At 41.0% G+C, this 18,101-nt stretch overlaps 1 protein-coding gene across 2 annotated transcripts in view; it reads left to right on the top strand.

Annotated features, from left to right (window-relative positions):
• LOC124788152 (ribonuclease 3) overlaps positions 1-18,101 on the top strand; it is a 239,843-nt gene that overhangs the window by 164,545 nt on the left and 57,197 nt on the right. The window lies entirely within an intron of this gene.

Below are 18,101 nucleotides of genomic sequence, written 5' to 3' on the forward strand. Positions count from 1 at the left end.
ACAAGAGTGAAAGAAGCAAACCAGTTGAGATATGTAGGAGCACTAACTAAGGGGAAAACTTCAGACGAAAAAAAGAATTTAATAAAAAATTTAAGAATGATCTCTAGTAGTCACTTTTCTTGTACAAATAAAGAAAGATGAACTCAAGAAATTAGAGTTACGAGCTGTTAAAAGAACTGATGGCATTCAGTGTCATAATACTTTGTGTTCTACGAATGGGTTCAGCTACTGTGTTTGCACCTCACCTGTCTGTAGATACTGCAATTGTAAAATTGCTCCAGTCATTGTAAAATATATCTATAACCAGCACGTGATATGCTTGAAGGACCAACTCTATCCAAACACTGTTTTGGCTGTTTTTTAATTCAAGAGGAATTTGCGTTCACTTGTTCATTTGACATTATGGACACTTCTTTCAGTACTCTTCTCATCATACTACATTTCACACCATAGCCTGTACAGGTTGATCCTCTGCAATGTCCTATGCATGCCTTGTGGTGCCCTGCCGATGTATTATTAAGCATTTCTTTCGAAATACTTTTCTTCTTTTGGAGACTTATTTTGTTTTCAGTATTTGTGTTATTTTGTCTTCATTATTTGCCTAACATCTGGAGGTATTTAAGTCTGTCACTCATGGGATTATCTTTGTGTTGCTCTCACTTTCTTCATTATAGACTGCTCCTCTGGTTGTACATCAATATCCTCTGCATATATTATTGCAAACAGTTCTTTTCCTGGGGCACTGTTGTTTAATTCTGCTTTATTCAATGAGCTGGATGTATATTCAACTAGCAAGTCTTCACCAACTTTCTTCCTTGCGAAAAGTCTGCCCCCAAATGAATAGCTTAATAAATCTGGATACTGAAAGTAATGTAATATTTATCAGCTTCTCCCTTAGTTTCTCAAGTGCATTATTTAGTAATTCTCCTCATACATATTCTACATCTTTCTTTAAAAGTTTGTGGTGTGATTTTGTAATTTTACGATAAATTTTTGGTAATAACAAACCAAACTAAGGAAACCTTTACATTTCCTGATCATCTTAGGATGTAGGAAGATTTCACCCTTCCCGTGTCTGGTGATATTGCTTTGTCTGTAATATAAAGAGCCAGAGAGATTACATCCTACCATAACAACTCACACTTCCCTAGTTGCAGCATTTAGTTTCAGCACTTTAATCATTGCAGACCTGTAAATACTGTTCATGAGCCCTGTAAGCAAAGGGGTTCACTTCGGTTCCTTAGTACATTAGTCTGTACTCAAAGTGTTGGTGGTTCAATCTCAATGCCATTTCCCCTTGCTTTCTTGACTGTCAATATTTGATGGTACATGCTTATAAGATGAAGCATAGGTAAATACTCAGCTCTAATTGGTCCAGGATTTCAGGGATGTGCTGTAGTGAAAACGTATTGCCTACTGCAATATATTTAACCATCTTCAATCCACTATTACTCTCCACTTCTGTTTGCCTTTGGCATCTATGTTTTGTGAATGTTCCACATGCTTCTATTTTGTCCAGTTAATCATGCTTCAGCACCTGCTATATTTACTTCCGTAAGCTTGCTTTTTGAGCATTCAAAATATGGTAAATTTTGATAATTACTATATTTCCTTCATTCCCTGGTGCTATTGGATACTACACTTCACTACAGATGCGTATGATGATTTGTCCCTTGGAAAATGGAATATGTCTCTGTATTTTGTACAGATCTGCAGTACTGAGTTTGCACTATACTAAAACATTTCCCACTGAGTGATAGTACTTTCTTAGCACTCTTAACTTCATGTACTTTCATTACTGTCTGTCTGTCTCTCTCTCTCTCTCTCTCTCTCTCTCTCTCTCTCTCTCTCTCTCTCTCTCTCTCTCTGTCTATATATATATAAAAACAAAGATGAGGTGACTTACCGAACGAAAGCGCTGGCAGGTCGATAGACACACAAACAAACACAAACATACACACAAAATTCAAGCTTTCGCAACACACTGTTGCCTCATCAGGAAAGAGGGAAGGAGAGGGGAAGACGAAAAGAAGTGGGTTTTAAGGGAGAGGGTAAGGAGTCATTCCAATCCCGGGAGCGGAAAGACTTACCTTTGGGGGAAAAAAGGACAGGTATACACTCGCACACACGCACATATCCATCCACACATACAGACACAAGCAGACATATTTAGGTCTAAAAACAAAGATGATGTGACTTACCAAACGAAAGTGCTGGCAGGTCGAGAGACACACAAACATACACACAAAATTCAAGCTTTCGTAACAAACGGTTGCTTCATCAGGAAAGAGGGAAGGAGAGGGAAAGACGAAAGGATGTGGGTTTTAAGGGAGAGGGTAAGGAGTCATTCCAATCCCGGGAGCGGAAAGACTTACCTTAGGGAGAAAAAAGGACAGGTATACACTCGCACACACCTACATATCCATCCGCACATACACAGACATTGTCTGCTTGTGTCTGTGTATGTGCAGATGGATATGTATGTGTATGCAAGTGTATACCTGTCCTTTTCTTCCCCTAAGGTAAGTCTTTCCGCTCCCGGGATTGGAATGACTCCTTACCCTCTCCCTTAAAACCCACATCCTTTCGTCTTTCCCTCTCCTTCCCTCTTTCCTGATGAAGCAACCATTTAAGGAGTCATTCCAATCCCGGGAGCGGAAAGACCTACCTTAGGGGTCAAAAAGGACAGGTATACACTCGCGCACACACACACACACACACATATCCATCTGCACATATACAGAGATAAAACATGCTTTACACCACATCCTGCACCCCATGTAACTAAAACCAGTGAGGATTATCGTTTCCATTTGTTTGTTGTGCAGAACCTTACGGTCTACTTTCTGTAACATTATTTTATCCTCTCACTGTTGTATTTCTACCTTGAATTCACGATCCTCAGGTTCCTTTTTTACACATAAAGGAGCTTCTTGCCCTCGTACCTACCATACTAAACAGGCATAACCCAATTTCATTCTGTTGTCTCAAAAAAGTCACCTAAACAATCGAAACTCCAGGTTGCAATATGAACGATATAAGGAAAGGTAGATTGACAGTATTGTGGAAAGTTTGGTTGCTACTTGCCATATAGTGGAGATGTTGAGTCACAGACAGGCTCAAGAAAAACACTGCTAAATAACTAAGCTTTCAACCAAAAGGCTGTCTTCTGAGTTAGGCAACATACCCACTCACATTCATGTGAACATGGCTCACGCACACGACCACTGTCTCTGGCTGCCGAGGCCAGACTGCAAGCAACTGCACATGCTGGGAGAAGCATTGTGGGTGGTGGGATAAGGGGGAGGCTGGGGCTATGGGGGAGGCATAGCAGGGTAAGGGGAGCATACAGGGACAAGGTAGAGAGAGGGTAGGGCAGCTAGATGCTGTCTGGAGGTTAGATGGAGAGAAGGGGATGGGAGTGCGGCAGTGGGGGTGAGAGAACTAAAAAACCTGTGAGTGCGTTGATGGAAAAGAAAGCTGTGTAGTGCTGGAATTGGAACAGGGTAGGGGGTAGATGAGTAAAGGCCAATGACTAACAAAAGTTGAGGCCAAGAGGGTTGTGGGAACACAGGATATATTGCAGGGTGAGTTCTCACCAACACAATTCAGAACATCTGGTGTTGGTAGAAAGGATCCAGATGGCACAGGCTGTGAAGCAGTCATTCAAAGAGGAAAGTTGTGTTGACAGCGTGTTCAGCAACTGTTTCTTCACATCATTTTATTGGTGGTCATTCTTGTGAACAGACAGCATGTTTTTTGTCATACCCATGTAGAATGCAGCACAGTGGTTGCAGCTTAGCTAATAGATCACATGACTGGTTTCAGAGGTAGCCCTGCCTTTGACGGGATAGGTAATGCTTTTGACAAGACTGGAGTAGGTGGTGGTGGTAGGATCTATGGGACAGGTCTTGCATCTGGGTCTATTACAGGGATATGAGCCATAAGACAAGAGGTTAGAAGCAAGGGTTGAGTAGGAATGGACGAGGATATTGTGTAAGTCCAGTGGGTGGTGTAATACCACTGTGGGAGTAGTGGAAAGGATAGTGGATAGGACATTCCTCATTTCAGGGCGAAACTGTGGCAAAGAATGTGAGTCAGTTGCTCTGTGGTACTGAGTCACAAGGAGACTGCCAGATGGTAGGACTTTGGGAGGTGGTGAGTGACTGGAGAGATAAGGCATAGGAGATCTGTTTCTGTATAAGGCTGTGAGTAAACTATGGTTTATGAAGGCCTCAGTGAGACTATTGGTATATTTTGAGAGGGCTGCCTGTCACTAAAGATGTAATGGCCAGTAGTGGCCAGGCTGTACGGAAGGGACTTCATGATATGCAGTGGATGGCAGCTGTCAAAGTGGAGATATTGCTGGTGTTTGGTGGGTTTGATATGGACAGAGGTACTGATGTAGTGATACAGACGGAGGTACTGATGTAGCCATCCTTGAGGTGGAAGTCAACATCAAGGGAGGTGACATGTGTTGAGAAGGACCATGTGAAGGGAGTGGGGGAGAAGATGTTGAGGTTCTGGAGGAATGTGAATAGGGTGTCCTCACCCTCAATGCAGATTACTGAATCGAGAGGGAGGGGGGAGGAGAGGGGTTATGTTCTGGGTGGTCAGGAAGGATTCCTGTAGATGGCCCATGAATAGGTTGGCTTGGATGGTGCCATGCAGTTGCCCATTGCCATACCCTGGATTTGTATGTAGGTAATGCCTTCAAAGGAGAAGTAATTGTGGTTAACAGTGTAGTTGATCATGCTTATAAGGAAGAGGCTGTAAATTTGGAATCCGTTGGGCGTTGGGACAGGTAATTCTCAATTGCGACAAAGCCATAGGCATTAGAGATGTTAGCATAAAGGGAGGTGGCATCAGTAGTAACGAGCAGGGCACTGTGTAGTAAAGAAACAGGAATTGTGGAGAATCAGTAAAGTAAATGATTTGTATCTTTTATTTTGAGGGTAGGTTGCAGGTAAAGGATTAGAGGTGTTGGTCTGTTAGAGCAGAGACTCTCTCAGTGGGGGCATGGTAATGGGCCACAGTGGGGCGTTTTGAGGGATTGGGAATATGTACTTAAGGAAACATGTAGAAGGTAGGTGTGTGGGAAGTGGTAGGGGTGAGGAGAGAGATGGTCTCCAGATAGAGGTTTTGGGATGGGCCTAAGGATTTGAGGAGAGACTGTAGATCCTCCTGGATTTCTGGCGTGGGATCACTGTGGCAGGTTTTGTTGGTGTACTAATCTGATAGCTGACGAAGCCCTTTTGCCAGGTAATACTTGTGGTTAAAAATGACAGTGGTGTAGCCTTTGTCAGCACATAATATTGTAAGGTTGGAAACAGTTTATAAGTAGTGGATTGAAGTTATTTCTGCGGACATGAGGTTAGCTAGCATGCTGAGGGATTTGTGCTAGCTGGATGCTGGTAGCACTTTATAACTCATGAGTGATTCCCTCCACTGATTTCATGCAATTGTTTACAATCAACCTTCAGAATGTTCAGCAGTTCATCTCCTTCAGTACATTGTGTCTACCTGGTCTTGGTTTAGCTGTGGTTATTCCTTCACATTTCCACATCACAATCATGTAACCACCGGCCATTGTGGCAGAGCTGTTCTAGACGCTTCAGTCTGGAATTGCGCGACCGCTACAGTTGCAGGTTCGAATCCTGCCTCAGGCATGGACGTGTGTGATGTCCTTAGGTTGGTTAGGTTTAAGTAGTTCTAAGTTCTTGGGGACTGATGACCTCAGATGTTAAGTCCCATAGTGCTCAGAGCCATTTGAACCATTTGTTGAATCATGTAACCAACAGCTACTTTGGGCAGCTCTAGAAGGATTGAAATGCCCCTAAGGGATTTGTTGCTCAGGTGATATCCAGTAGTTCGAAGTCACTGAGCTCCTCTGACCAGCACATTCTGCTATTACTGCTTCTCTACTAACAGCACAATACTCCCTACCTCCTACTGATGAGTCCATAACTCATGAAATCTAATGGTCAGTTCTTCATTACATACTTCATCAACAAAAATAATATAGACAGCCTTTACATATGACAAAAACTTCTTAGGGTTTTGAGACAAAATACAACAAACTACAAAAGGTTCTACAGGCTTTCTTATCTTGTAGTCAGATTCAGTTAACATTTGTTTATGTATATTTGTTGCTTTATTCCTATAGTGCAGCAGGCATTATTTTAAAAGAAGTTGAGTTTCCCATTACTGTTTCTATACAAAGGAGTCTCCACTGTTCTCTGTTTTCCTTTGGTGCATAAACATTTTTCTAGGGCTTCATGATCATTGATCCCAGTCTCTACATAAACTTCCTCAGAGCGATCAGGCCTGTCACCTGCACGTTAAATATATTTCTGTCATGAACAAGCTTCTGACTTTAGTGACAAGAGTGGAAAGTGTTATGCCATGAATCACCAGCCTTATATTTATCAAATTTTGTTCACATAATAGGTATTGAATGATTGAATGTTCATTCCACTTGGAAGTTGTATGAAATATGACCCCAAAGGCGTAAATACACTCGATGGCATGGAACAAACATTCTCCAAACAGTCTCTGAAACAGATGCTGTGTCAGTTCATGAAGCTTGCAAGCTGGTGGCTGGTATGAAAGTATATGTCTTCCCTTCACATCCCAGATATGCTTTACAGGTGACAGATCAGGAGAATGAGCAGGCTACCAATGATCTGAAAATTCCTTGAAGCATCAGCTTTGAACAGTAGTATTAATTCTTGTATTATCTTGCTGGAATATAACACATAGTACCCTAATCATGAAAAGTATGACAGCAGGGTTTACCATGCTTACAATACACTGGCAAGCATTCAGTGTCACTTCAGTGATTATCAAATCAGTCCTCTCGCCACATCCAATAGCATCTCACACCATGATTCTGGGAATTGGAGAGGTATGAGTTTCGAGAATAAAAGCTGCCTCCTGTGACTTTTCACCAGTTCATCCTCAGACATGTTGGCATCGACCTGACCATCACACACTGAAGCGGGACACCACAGAATGCTACACAGTGTTCCAGTTGACACACTGGCTCTGCACCACCCAAGTCTCTGTTGTCTCTATTGTGGTGCTGGTGATAAATGACGCATACTAAATCAAATGACGCTTACTAACTCAAGATCTCAACACAGCTGCCAGTAATCTGTCTCCAAATGTTCACTTCGATGCACTGTAAGTAGTCTCTGGATGGATTTCACCTATTGTCATCAGTCTAATCATCAGAGCTGGTCGAACAATCCTGTAATGTTGTTGTGGTGTAATCCTCCATCAAGGATCTTTGCATACTCTTCTTGCCATACTTTCATTCTGAGCAAAACTCACCATGTTTGGTCTGCAGTCATTGCACGATGACCAGTTGAAGGACCAGTAATATTAGACACATCCAGTAGTCATGACATACTAACATCACTCTTCACCTGTAGGAATGATTTTTTTTTTCTTTTTTTTCCCCCCTCTGTGCCGAAAATGTGCTTCCATAAAAGTGAAATTTTGATCAACATATACCATGACAAAGATATACTAACAGTATGAGTTTGTTAGTGCTCCATCGAGGTGTTTATGATGTAACAGTTCCCATTTCCAGCAATATACAAATGTGAGCTGAGTAGTAAGTGCTTTTAGAGAAAAATACTTAATAACTGAAAGTTAGTATATCAAATGAAGGAATCCATTCCCATTTTAAACTGTTCTGTGATTCTAGTAAAGAAAAGAGGTCTTTTATTGCCATGCCTTTCACATGTAGAGGCATATCCTGGACTCTCTTTTTTGGTGGCAACAGGAGAATTGCGTTTATTGATATACAGGGTGTCCATAAAGGCCCATTACAGCTTCAAAATTTTATTACAACGGCAGTTGTTGAAATATTTTAACAACATTTCTTTTATTGTAATCAGTGTTTATAAAAGTTTTTTGATGGTGTTTAATAGACATCTATATGGGCACCTTTAGTTGCAGAAAGCACATCAGGACAGTACTTGATTTCTTGCCATGTTCACTGTATCATAGTGTCATCAGTGGTTGCAATGGCATTACGAAACCTTTGCTTCAAGTCAGCAATGTCCCGTATCTTTGTTTGATACACATATCTTTTACATACCCCCATAAAAAAAGTCCAAAGGAGTGATATCTGGGGAACGGGTGGCCAAGGAATTGGCCCATCCCTCCCAATCCATGTGCCAGGAAATGTTTCATTGAGGAACCAACGAACATGCAGTCCCCAATATGGTGCTGCACCATCTTGCTGGGAAATGATGGTTGGTTGTAAGTCAATCAATTGTGGTGCTACTATTTGGTCAGAACGTCAAGGTAAACATGTGCAGTAATTGTCTCGTTGGTGAAAAATGGACCAATTATTTGGTTGCACATAATTCCACACCACACATCCACTTTTGGACTATCCCGGTGAAGCTCCCTACTCACTTGAGAGTGTTTAGATCCCCAGATTGTGTCTGTTTAATGTCCCAGAAACATGAAAAGTTGCCTTGTCACTGAAGCAAACTCACTTGAGGAATGCTTCATCCTCCGAAAGGCATTCCAGTATATTGAGTGTAAACTCTGTCTGTTTCGGCTTGTCATTTGGCTCAAGTGTCTGTAACAGTTGCACTTTGTAAGCATACAACCATAAGTTCTTATGGAGGACCTTATGCACAGTTGAACATGATAGTTGCAACTGCCTGGCAGCAGTGCAGATAGACTTCATAGGTGAATGAGTGAAGCCGTTTGAAATGCAATCGGTGTTTTCCTCAGATGTTCTTGGTTGCCCGCTCATCCCTTTATCCAGCACTGTTCCTGTCTCCCAAAATTTTTTGTGCCATGCACGGATTGAAGGGCATGATGATGGATCTCTTCCATACTTCGTTCTGAAGTTTCGTTGAGTCTGTATATCCGATTTTGTCTCAATAAACCAGGACACACATTGTGCCTTCTCTTGAGGAGTTGCTATTTTATAGAGGTTCAGTTCCTTCCCTCAACAGAGTATCTGAAACACAAAATTTTAGTATGTGTAAAAACTTTAAACAGTGATTACAATAAAAGAAATTTTGTTAAAATATTTCAACAACTGCCATTGTAATAAAATTTTGAAGTTGTAAAGGGACTTTATGGACAGCCTGTATGTCACAGTGACAATAGTCAACAAGTTGTTTTATTATGTAATTGAAGCTGGGAAAAGGGGGTGGGGGAAGAAAGGAAATGAAAGGACATAGAAGGAACTAATGATATCAGCTGCATCAGGACTTTGTGCGGAATGAGCAGTGACGAGTGAAAATGTGTGGCGGAGTGGGACTCAAACCCGGGATCTCCTGCTTACTACACAGTTGCGTTAACCACTGCACCATGTGGACACAGTGTTTTATCGCAAATGCGCGGACTATCCCAGCACGCTTCCTTGCCGACCCCCATTCCCACCTAGCGTCACGTATCCACATTCCCCATAGATGTAATCTGTGCTCGTTAATTGTTACATTCCTTCTGGAGTTTGAACAAAGTGTGCATCCACACTGAAGATTGTAGATTTGTTGTGCATCTAGGTGAATCAATTATGTCTGTTCTTTTGGACATGCCCAAAAGAATAGACATCACACATTCATATAAGTTGTTTTATATCTCATCAAGATGTTTAATTTGGATGAGGTGCTTAAAATCTATGAGATGCATGTTTTGCCTTTGCTGCATGTCTTACTCTGAGAGAGATAATATGTTTAAGCTTGATTTAAAAGATAATGATAAAATTGCAGCAGTTAGTAAATGTAGTGTTTGTTCATTTTCATACCTGAAGATTTTTGTTGTTGAAGTAATTGTTGAGTCTGTTTTTAACTTGCAGTTTGCACATGTTCTGAAGGTTTGCTATTAGTTAAATTATCAAAAATGTTGTTAGTTTGTTGTATTTTCATTAAGGCTGTGTAATTATAAGACTATTTCACATCGTGAAACAGTGCGATTCTGAAACTTAGAAATATTGTGGAACATTTCACACGCTAGAGCCATTGTAGAATTATTATGATACATCGCAGTTTGTATACAGAAAAATAAATTCTGTGTTCAAAAGAACAAGACACTCACATACTGCTCCAAATAGTATCATATCTCACGTTATTTTGAGCACACAAATTAATAATGTAATTCTGACAGAGGCACTGACAGAAGTAAAGCTGTGGAGATGGGTCATGAGTTGTGCTTAGATAGCTCAGTCGGTAGAGCAACTGCCCATGAAAGTTAAAGATCTCACATTCAAGTCCTGGTTTGGCATATAGTTTTAATCTGTTAGGAAGTTCCATGTGTGTGGCATATGCCTAATCTGTTAGGAAATAAATTAATTGGATAGAAAAAAATATACTCACCAAGCAGTGGAAGAACACACACATAAAAGAAGGTTATAATTATCCAAGCTTTCAGAACCAGTGGCTCCTCTTTCATGCTGAAAGATTGAAAGGGAAGGAAGAGGGGTGAAGGAAAAGGACTGGAGAGGTCTAGGAAGAGGGGTAGATTTCGGGAAAGTCGCCAGAACTGCGAGTCAGGGGAGATCTACCAAATGGGATGAGAAGGAAGGACTGATTGTAGGGGACTGCATCAAATGAGATTTGAAAACCAGAGAGCTTAAAGATGGAAGACAGGGTAATACGCAAAACAGAGATTACTGCTTAATCATTGTGCAAGAATCAATAAGAGTGAAGAGATATGTGCATTGTACGTAACAGAGATGGGAGGGGGGCGGTGAAAAATGGATGGGTAAGACAATGAAAGATGCAGAAAACTAAAAGGGAGTGAAGAAAAGAGTAATTACTATTAGTAAATGCTAAGACAGAAGAAATTATCATAAGTTAAGGCCAAATGGGTGGCGAGAACCGAGGATATGTTATAGTGATAGTTCCCACCTATGGAGTTCTGAGAAACTGGTGTCTGGAGGAAGAATCCGGATGGTGCATGTGGTGAAACAGGCACCAAGGTCACAATTATCATGTTGTAAAGTATGCTCTGCAACAGGATATTGTGTGTTGCCAGTATACACCCCCTGCCTATGCCCATTTATCCTAATTGAAAATATGGTGGTAGTCATGCTGACGTAAAAGGCTGAACAGTGTTTACATAACACCTGGTATATGACATATGACATGTATCATTTCACAGGTGGCTCTCCCATCCTACTCACCTTAATTGACTTTATACTTGCCAACAGCTACTTCACCTTTGAGGGGCAGACATACAAACAGTGCAGGGTACAGCCATGGGAACCAGGATGGCTCCTTGCTATGCCAACTTGTTCATGGATCGCTTGGAGGCAGCTTTCCTAGGATCCATAAGTCTTCAGACCCTGGTTTGGCTTAGATACATTGATGACATCTTTACCACATGTGCTCATGGTGAGACTAACCTGTTACAATTTCCAAAACCTCTGAATACCTTCTTCCAATTAAATTACACACTGTCCTATGCCAAATCCCGTGCCACTTTCGTTGTAGTTGATATCCTCATCGAAGGATAGCTACACACTTCTGTCTATATTAAACCTACTAACAAACAACTGTACTTACATTTTGACAGTTGCCATCCTTTCCATGTCAAACATTCTCTCCCATGCAGCCTTGGCATTCGAGGCAAACACATTTGTTTGGATGCAGACTATTTACAGCAATGCACCACCATTCTTACCTCAGCCTTCACTGGATGTAATTACCCCACCATCCTAGTTCAAAAGCAGATTTCCAGGGCCATCACATCCAATCCCGGTCCTACTGACCTTTACAAAAAACAGCTTCAGAGCACACCACTGGTCTCTCAGTATTATCCTGGTCTGTAATTTGTTAATCAGTTACTTTGACAAGGCCATGACTTCCTAAAATCATGCCCTGAAACAAGATCCATTCTCGGAAGGAGAATCAGCATTGATTGTATTTTTTGTTTTATTATCCGCAAAATCGATTTTCAGTCACCTAGTGACCATCCACAGTGCTAGAAGTTAAAAATTTCACATAACGATCAGAGAGTATAAAACAGAAATCACAACTACACTTGCATATGAACATAACAGTTGGTAGGAACATACCTGTAATATACAATTAAAATTGGTAGGCACTGGTATCAACAAGCTTAGAGCAATCACATAAGCTGAGGCCGCTGTTTACATGCACCTGTTGAGCAGACCTCGGTGTGACAGGGCTTGGAACGCCCTCTATAGGGGGGGGTGGGGGGGGGGGGGGACAGATCGATAATAAGTTGTCAGAGTGCAGGACAAGTAAAAGAGAAAAAGACAATGAAAAGAGTAATATATGAATAACATGAAATGAGGTATAACACAGGTTTTTTAAAAAACATAATACCCACCATCTGGCGTGGGAAGTTAGAAGTACAACGTTCATGATTTACGTCAAATGTTACTTTAAGACTAAGGAGTCAAATATATAAAAATAGTAATAGCACTAAGGATGGTCACTAAGTGACCGAAGATCGATTTTGCGGATAATAAAACAAAAAGTATGACCAATACTGATTCTCCTTCCAATTCTATCCACTATTTGGTCGTGGTGCACAGAACACTCCAAGGAGTCGCCAGTCAATAAGATCCATTCTGTCTGAGATTTTGCCCACCACACCTAGAACAGGTTTTTGTCGTCCTCCCAATCTCGGAAATAATCTTGTCAAACCCTATACACCATCTGCACCCATCTCCTTACCCTGTGGCTCCTACCCCTGTGACCATCCCTGGTACAAGACTTGCTCTATGCACCCTCCTACCACCATCTGTACCATCCCTTTAACTGGCAAAACATATACTATCAAAGAGAGAGCCACCTGCGAAACAACACATATCATATACCAGCTTTTATGTAAACACGGTTCGGCCGGCCGCTGTGGCCGAGCGGTTCTAGGCACTTCAGTCTGGAATCACCCTGTTGCTACGGTTGCAGGTTCGAATCCTGCCTCAGGCATGGATGTGTGTGATGTCCTTTGGTTAGTTAGGTTTAAGTAGTTCTAAGTCTAGGGGACTGATGACCTCAGATGTTAAGTCCCATAGTGCTTAGAGCCATTTGAACCATTTTTGTAAACACTTTTCGGCCTTTTACATCACATGACTACCACCAAATTATCAATTAGGATGAATGGGCATAGGCAGAGGATGCATACTGGCAATGTGCAATATCCTATTGCAGGGCATGCTCTACAACATGACAATCATGACCTCAGAGCCTGTTTCATCACACACACCAGTTGGATTCTTCCCCAAGACACCAGTTTCTCGGTACTCTGCAGGTGGGAACTACCGCTACAACATGTCCTTGGCTCTTGCCACCTATGATGTTAATTTCTTCCATCTCTGACTTTCTTCACAATAACTACTCTTTTCTTCACTCCATTTTAGTTTTCTGCATCTCTTATTGTCTTACCCATCTATTTTTCACCGCCTCGTCCTGCCTCTGTTACGTACAATACACTTAGCTTCTCACTCTTACTAACTCATTGTTTAAGTAATTATTCCTGTTTTGGATATTGCCCTTTCTTCTACCTTTAACCTTTCAAGTTTTCAAATATCATCCGATACAGTCCCCAACACAGTCTTTCCTTCTCATCCAACCTGGTAAATTCCTGACCAGCAGTTCTGGGTGACTTTCCCAAAATCTACCCCTTTTCCTAGACCTCTCCAGTCCGTTTCCTTCACCCCTCTTCCTTCCCCTTCAACCCAAAGAAGGAGCCACTGGTGCCGAAAGCTTGCCTGATTATAGCCTTCTTTTATGTGTATGTTCTTCTGTTGCTGAGTGAGTAGACTTTTATCCATCCAATTAATTTATTTTGTCAAAAACTGATTGTTTTCATTGTTATAATCTGTTAGGAAGCTTTATATTTCCGACACTTTGCCATGACAGTTAAAATGGTCAATGCTTATATATTAAGAAGTGTCTAGAGAACAAATAATTTTCCACTTGAACAAAACTAAATGTTATAACATGAGTGAAACATAAGCACTTTAGGTAATGAATATCCAGTGCAAGCTGAAATCTCAAAAATATTTTGTTTAGTGAATTGTTTTATATAGCAGTAAGTATGAAGAATGTCCAAATAGTAAGAGTACTCATTTGTTTAAAAATCGAAAAGCAGTATATTTCTGCTAAACTTGAATTTCAAATATCTACAGTAAACATTATTTTTTGACATACCTGTATTCATTCCCAGTGCACTGTGTGCGCCAAAGTTTGGCTTCTGATGCCTTCACCAAAGAAGTCATCCACAACCTCTGTGGCCCATTGTTTGACAGCAGTCCGTACCTCATCGTCAGTAGAGAAAAACTTTTTCCCCATTTAAACAACTTCTGAGTGTTGAAAAGACAAACAAATGCTGCAAGTTCAGTGCTGTGGTCAGGCTAGTTGTTGTTGTTGTTGTGGTCTTCAGTCCTGAGACTGGTTTGATGCAGCTCTCCCTGCTACTCTATCCTGTGCAAGCTTCTTCATCTCCCAGTACTTACTGCAACCTACGTCCTTCTGAATCTGCTTAGTGTATTCATCTCTAGGTCTCCCTCTATGATTTTTACCCTCCATGCTGCCCTCCAATACTAAATAGGTGATCACTTGATGCCTCAGAACATGTCCTACCAACCGGTCCCTTCTTCTTGTCAAGTTGTGCCACAAACTCCTTTTCTCCCCAATTCTATTCAATACCTCCTCATTAGTTATGTGATCTACCCATCTAAACTTCAGCATTCTTCTGTAACACCACATTTTGAAAGCTTCTACTCTCTTCTTGTCCAAACTATTTATCATCCATGTTTCACTTCCATACATGGCTACACTCCATACAAATATCCTCTCTACTTCGACCATCATCAGTTGTTTTGCTCCCCAAAAAACAAAACTCCTTTACTACTTTAAGTGTCTCATTTCCTAATCTAATTCCCTCAGCGTCACCCGACTTAATTCGACTACATTCCATTATCCTCGTTTTGCTTTTGTTAATGTTCATCCTATATCCTCCTTTCAAGACACTGTCCATTCCGTTCAACTGCTCTTCCAAGTCCTTTGCTGTCTCTGACAGAATTACAATGTCATTGGCGAACCTCAGTGTTTTTATTTCTTCTCCATGGATTTTAATACCTACTCCAAATTTTTCTTTTGTTTCCTTTACTGCTTGCTCAATATACAGATTGAGTAACATCGGGAAGAGGCTAGAACCCTGTCTCACTCCCTTCCCAACCACTGCTTCCCTTTCATGCCCCTCGACTCTTATAACTGACATCTGGTTTCTGTACAAATTGTAAATAGCCTTTCGCTCCCTGTGTTTTACCCCTGCCACACTTAGAATTGGAAAGAGAGTATTCCAGTCAACATTGTCAAAAGCTTTCTCTAAGTCTGTAAATGCTAGAAACATAGGTTTGCCTTTCCTTAATCTTTCCTCTGAGATAAGCCATAGAGTCAGTATTGCCTAACGTGTTCCAATATTTCTACGGAATCCAAACTGACCTTACCCGAGGTCGGCTTCTACCAGTTTTTCCATTCGTCTGTAAAGAATTCGCGTTTGTATTTTGCAGCTGTGACTTATTAAACTGATAGTTTGGTAATTTCCACATCTGTCAACACCTACTTTCTTTGGGATTGGAATTATTATATTCTTCTTGAAGTCTGAGGGTATTTCGCCTGTCTCATACATCTTGCTCACCAAATGGTAGAGTTTTGTCAGGACTGACTCTCCCAAGGCTGTCAGTAGTTCTAATGGAATGTTGTCTACTCCCGGGGCCTTGTTTCGACTTAGGTCTTTCAGTGCTCTGTCAAACTCTTCACGCAGTATCATATCTCCCATTTCATCTTCATCTTCATCTACATCCTCTTCCATTTCCATAATATTGTCCTGAAATACATCGCCCATGTATAGACCCTCTATAACCTTCTTCCACCTTTCTGCTTTCCCTTCTTTGCTTAGAACTGGGTTTCCATCTGAGCTCTTGATATTCATACAAGTGTTTCTCTTTTCTCCAAAGGTCTCTTTAATTTTCCTGTAGGCAGTATCTATCTTACCCCTAGTGAGATAAGCCTCTACAGCCTTACATTTGTCCTCTAGCCATCCCTGCTTAGCCATTTAGCACTTCCTGTCAATCTCATTTTTGAGATGTTTGTGTTCCTTTTTGCGTGCTTCATTTACTGCATTTTTAAATTTTCTCCTTTCATCAATTAAATTCAATATTTCTTCTGTTACTCAAGGATTTCTACTACCCCTCCTCTTTTTAACTACTTGAGCCTCTGCTGCCTTCACTACTTCATCCCTCAGAGCTACCCATTCTTCTTCTACTGTATTTCTTTCCACCATTCGTGACAATTGTTCCCTTATGCTCACTTTGAAACTCTGTACAACCTCTGGTTTAGTCAGTTTATCCAGGTCCCATCTTCTTAAGTTCCCACTTTTTTGCAGTTTCTTCAGTTTTAATCTATAGTTCATAACCAATAGATTGTGTCAGAGTCCACATTTGTCCCTGGAAATATCTTACAATTTAAAACCTGGTTCCTAAATCTCTGTCTTACCATTATATAATCTATCTGATACTTTCTAGTATCTCCAGGATTCTTCCATGTGTACAACCTTCTTTTATGATTCTTGAACCAAGTGTTAGCTATGATTAAGTTATGCTCTGTGCAAAATTCTACCAGATGGCTTCCTTTTTCATTTCTTACCCCCAATCCATATTCACCTACTATGCTTCCTTCTCTCCCTTTTCCTACTCTTGAATTCCAGTCACCCATGACTATTAAATTTTTGTCTCCCTTCACTACCTGAATAATTTCTTTTATCTCATCATACATTTCATCAATTTTTTCATCATCTGCAGAGCTAGTTGGCATATAAACTTGTACTACTGTAGTAGGTGTGGGCTTCATGTCTATCTTGGTCACAATAATGTGTTCACTATGCTGTTTGTAGTAGCTTACCCACTCTCGTATTTTTTTATTCATTATTAAACCTAATCCTGCATTACCCCTATTTGATTTTGTATTTACAACCCTGTATTCACCTGACTGAAAGTGTTGTTCCTCCTGCCACTGAACTTCACTAATTCCCACTATATCTAACTTTAACCTATCCATTTCCCTTTTTAAATTTTCTAAACTACCTGCCCAATTAAGGAATCTGACATTCTATGCTCCGATCCGTAGAACGCCAATTTTCTTTCTCCTGATAATGATGTCCTCTTGAGTAGTCCCCACCTGGAGATCCAAATGGGGGACTATTTTACCTCCGGAGTATTTTACCCAAGAGGACGCCATCATCATTTAGCCATCCAGTTAAGCTGCATGCCCTCGGGAAAAATTACGACTGTAGTTTCCGCTTGCTTTCAGCCGTTCGCAGTACCAGCACAGCAAGGCCGTTTTGGTTAGTGTTACAAGGCCATATCAGTCAATCATCCAGACTGTTGCCCCTGCAACTACTGAAAAGACTGCTGCCCCTCTTCAGGAACCACACGTTTGTCTGGCCTCTCAACAGATACCCCTCCATTGTGGTTGCACCTACGGTACGGCCATCTGTATCGCTGAGGCACGCAAGCCTCCCCACCAACGGCAAGGTCCATGGTTCATGATATCCCAAAAAACGAATCCAAGAATAACTTTATGACACTGCTGTTTTATGGGCTTTAGGCCATGGTCCAAGACATAATTCTCCACCTAATGTTTATTCTTCCAATGCTTCATCAGAGGCTTTAATGTCTCAGAAAGCTAAGTAGGCCAAAACTGTGAATGTATGCATTCTGAGATGAACTTTGTGGTGATGGATGTGCATTGTCATGCAGCAAGCACACTCCCTCTGTCAACATTCCCCTTCTTTTGTACTGTATCATTTTCCATACTTTTTTAGAGTTTCATAGTACTGCACAGCATTGTTTCCCCCTGGCACAAAAATTCAATGTAGAATCTCATCAGTCACACATGAGAGATGCCCACTCCTTGTTCATCATGAATATCTATTTCACCACTTCTAAACCCACAACAACATTTGTACGTGTTAATATTATTTATCCCAATAAAAAGTTTTGATTTTGCTAATAATCTGGAATGAGACACATTTTCCTTTGCAAGAAGAAATTGAATTATGCTTCATGCGTTGCAGGTGAAGGGATT

This window comes from Schistocerca piceifrons, chromosome 3 (assembly GCF_021461385.2).
Source record: "Schistocerca piceifrons isolate TAMUIC-IGC-003096 chromosome 3, iqSchPice1.1, whole genome shotgun sequence".
In the NCBI taxonomy this organism is placed as follows: domain Eukaryota; kingdom Metazoa; phylum Arthropoda; class Insecta; order Orthoptera; family Acrididae; genus Schistocerca; species Schistocerca piceifrons.